At 46.8% G+C, this 3,335-nt stretch overlaps 1 pseudogene; it reads right to left on the bottom strand.

Annotated features, from left to right (window-relative positions):
• Positions 1–1,011: 1,011 nt before the first annotated feature.
• On the bottom strand, positions 1,012–2,161 carry LOC140614785 (ribose-phosphate pyrophosphokinase 2 pseudogene; annotated as a pseudogene).
• Positions 2,162–3,335: the final 1,174 nt, after the last annotated feature.

The raw sequence follows: 3,335 nt of genomic DNA, 5'->3' as shown, positions 1-3,335 counted from the left end.
TTGTACTTTCTTTGTAGGCCTTTCTTCCCCACATTTTTCATGTAAGAGTTTTAGTTAAAACAATCAGTTGTCTAGGAGACCTGCTACTTCTGATTACAAAAGGCAAAAGACTATTAAATCAAAATGAAGGAGGTGATGTTTAAATATGCATTTGGTGGTACTCACAAAAATTCGCCTTTTTATGATGTCCGAAACAAATAACGAACAGACACTAGTAAGCCTGAGGGAACTTAGGGGAGTCTTGGTTTTGGTGGAGACCCACAATGTGAGATTATTGGAAAGAAGGCGAAGTAAAAGCTAGAGCTAAAAAGAGGCCATAAAACAAGATGGTAGGACGGAGTTGCCGCTTGCAGAGCTGTCCGCCTCGGATGGATGGCCAGAGCGCAGCGTGAGTGGCACCAGCGAGCCTGTAGGGTCTATCTTGACACTTTCTCAATCAGATCCATTGCTGAACATAATTTTGGATTTTCAGAACGCGACATTTCAGGTAAGTGGCAGTTATAATGCGTTTCTCAGCAGTGGAAACAACAACCAAAGAAATACTGAATTGCTCGTGATAATGTCTAATGTTTATCAGAAAGTAAATGTGTCAGCAGCCCTCTGAAGCTACGTAAAATTTGGTCAAATTGAGCACGATAACAAAGGTTTATTTGAAACCTGGTTACTAAAAAGAAAAAAAACCCAACCGAATTCAGGCTATTATAAATTTTCTAAGGTGCACTCGGAAGGAAAAGGCTAATTCTGTATACAGGGTTTGACCCAAATGTCCATAGGCATTATCAGTATTTACACAGAAGGCTTTAATCTGAAGTCACCTTTGACGACCTTGAAATAGACAGACTATGACCTTCCCCAGTGGAATTACATACTTGAAAGTTGTGGCCTCAGAGTACTGGTAAAACAAAAGAAAGGTCACCTGTCAGAATGAGCCAGGATGACCTTAAGGACAGTTCACGTAAAAAGATCAGATAACCTCCTCCCTCCCCTCCCCCTCCCAAACCAGAAATAAATGGTCTTGAGCATGAGAGGGGGGAAACAATGGATCTTGCAGGGTACAAAGATCGGATGCTTTTGCATTATCCTAGAATCGCTGAGTCCTAAAACTAAAGTCAGGCAGACGCACACAAGGCAGCGGCCCGAGCGGGCCCGCTCCACACCTCACGACGGGGCCTATAGCGGGTCGTGGCTGAACAGGTAGGACACGGATTCACCGTTGTGCGTTCTTCGGCTCGCCTCTGCCAAGATCATCGAGATATCAATGACCTGAATCTTGGGACAGTGTTTCATTTTGTCCTCTTGCGGAATGGTGTTTGTGACAACAGCCTCAAAGGCGGCGTTGTTTATTCTGGAAATAGCTGGCCCAGAGAAGATCCTTGGTGGCTCCGGCGGAGAGCAGCTTGTCCGCGGCGTGGCAGATGGTGCCACAGGTGTCAGCCATGTCGTCCACGAGGATAGCCACGCGGTCCTTCACGTCGCCCACCAGAACCATCCGGTCCACTTCATTTGCTTTCTCCCTCTCTTTGTGAATCAAGGCGAATTCCACATCCAACCTGTCTGCAATCGATGTGACCCTCTTGGCTCCCCCGGCGTCGGGCGAGACAATGATACAGTTCCTCCACTCAGCAACGTTCTCTCGGATCCACTGCAGGACGGCGGGCTCCGCGTACAGGTTTTCCACCGGGGTGTCAAAGAAGCCCTGGATCTGAGAAGCATGCAGGTCCATGGTGATGATGTGATCGGCCCCAGCGACCCAGAGCATATTGGCCACAAGTTTCGCAGAAATCGGAGCTCGGCTCTTGTCCTTATCCTGTCGGGCGTATGGAAAACACAGGATTATGGCAGTCACCCTGGATGATGACGCGATCTTGCAGGCGTTGATCATGACAAGGAGCTCCATCAGGTTGTCATTGATTTCTCCACAGCCACTCTGGATGATGTAGACATCTTCGCCCCTCACGCTTTCACTGATCTCGACGCTGGTCTCCTGGTTGCTGAACTTCTTAGTGACCACCTTGCCCAGTTCCAGGCCCAGCTGGTCGGCCACGCGCTGGGACAGGTCCTGGTGCGAGCTACCGCTGAAGAGCACGACGTTGGGCATGGCGGAGGCAGTGGTGGCACCGGAGGCTGCGACGCGAGCGGGAAAGCGCCTGTCCTCTAAGTTTATTGATAACTTTTGTTTCAATAGATTCTTCAAAGCAGTAATGTCCTTGGAAATACCAATCAGATCTGCCTTGGCTCAAAGAACTCAACTTTTTTGTTTGTTTTTAATGATTATCATCATTAGTGTCTGGGAAACGATACTACTAGATGAGAAGGAAAAACTCATAAAGGTGTGTCTTGCTCAAGGTTACATACTAGGACTCAAACCTGGTCTGTTTGCCTCTAATGCCATGATCTTTCGGTTATACCCCCAGGCCCTGAGTGTAGCTAAGGGATTCCACTGGCTAGAGCCTTGGATTCCTTCTCTTTCTGGGCCCCAAACTCTTCATTCCTGGACTCCAGAGGCACTGAAGCAAATCAATTCATTAGATCCCTTCTCCCCCAGAGAGCTGATATGCAGGCGTCCTTATGGGTGAAGAGACCTGCTATGGGATTGTATCACAAAGGACTTATTAGTGGGACTAGGAGAGGCACACAACTGGTTCAGGTGGTGTGTCTTCTGGACAAATGCATCTTCCTGAACTCCAACCAGAGCAGCATCTGGGGCTTTATTGAGAAAACTGACCAGGAAAGCCAAATATCCTTCACATGTCATTAAATGTCAACCTGTCCATTAAAAAGGCACAGTGGGGTCTCCATCAAAACATGGAGCTGGGGGATGAGGTAACTAACATCTGTACTACTAGTTTGTTGGGTTATGGTACAGGACTGAAATTTCCCGGAGTAGTGGTCCATGGTTTTACCTGCAAGGCGACTCATCCATGGCAGAGCCAATCATTATAATGGGGGTTACCAATATGAAAAGAATTCCCTGCTAACATATAGGGGTTTCATGGGTTATCAGGCTAAATGTTCATCTAAGCACTTATAGCTCTGTGATGAGGTTGCATTTATCCTGTTTTATATTTATCCTTCAACTGATGTCATTTTTTTTCAAAGTGGTTATGATTTTGGCCTTGTCACTTCTGTCACTAGGCAGCTTCCAAATTGCCCATTCTTGGCAATGTTTAATGCCTTGTCCCCTGTTTTGCTGTCAGGGGCAGCTCATTTAAGCTGCCAAGAAGACCTGCTTTATTGCTTAGCCAGCCAAGGCCTAAGCTGTTTCATGACATTTCAACGTGAATCAATGATAGAAATTTCAATTTGTTTCAGAAGAGAGTTGTCAACAGCCCACA

The sequence above is a fragment of the Canis lupus genome, chromosome 23 (assembly GCF_048164855.1).
Source record: "Canis lupus baileyi chromosome 23, mCanLup2.hap1, whole genome shotgun sequence".
NCBI classification, from domain to species: Eukaryota; Metazoa; Chordata; class Mammalia; order Carnivora; family Canidae; genus Canis; species Canis lupus.
The sequence above is the reverse complement of the archived record's forward strand: the minus strand, read 5'-3'. Positions and strand labels throughout refer to the sequence as shown.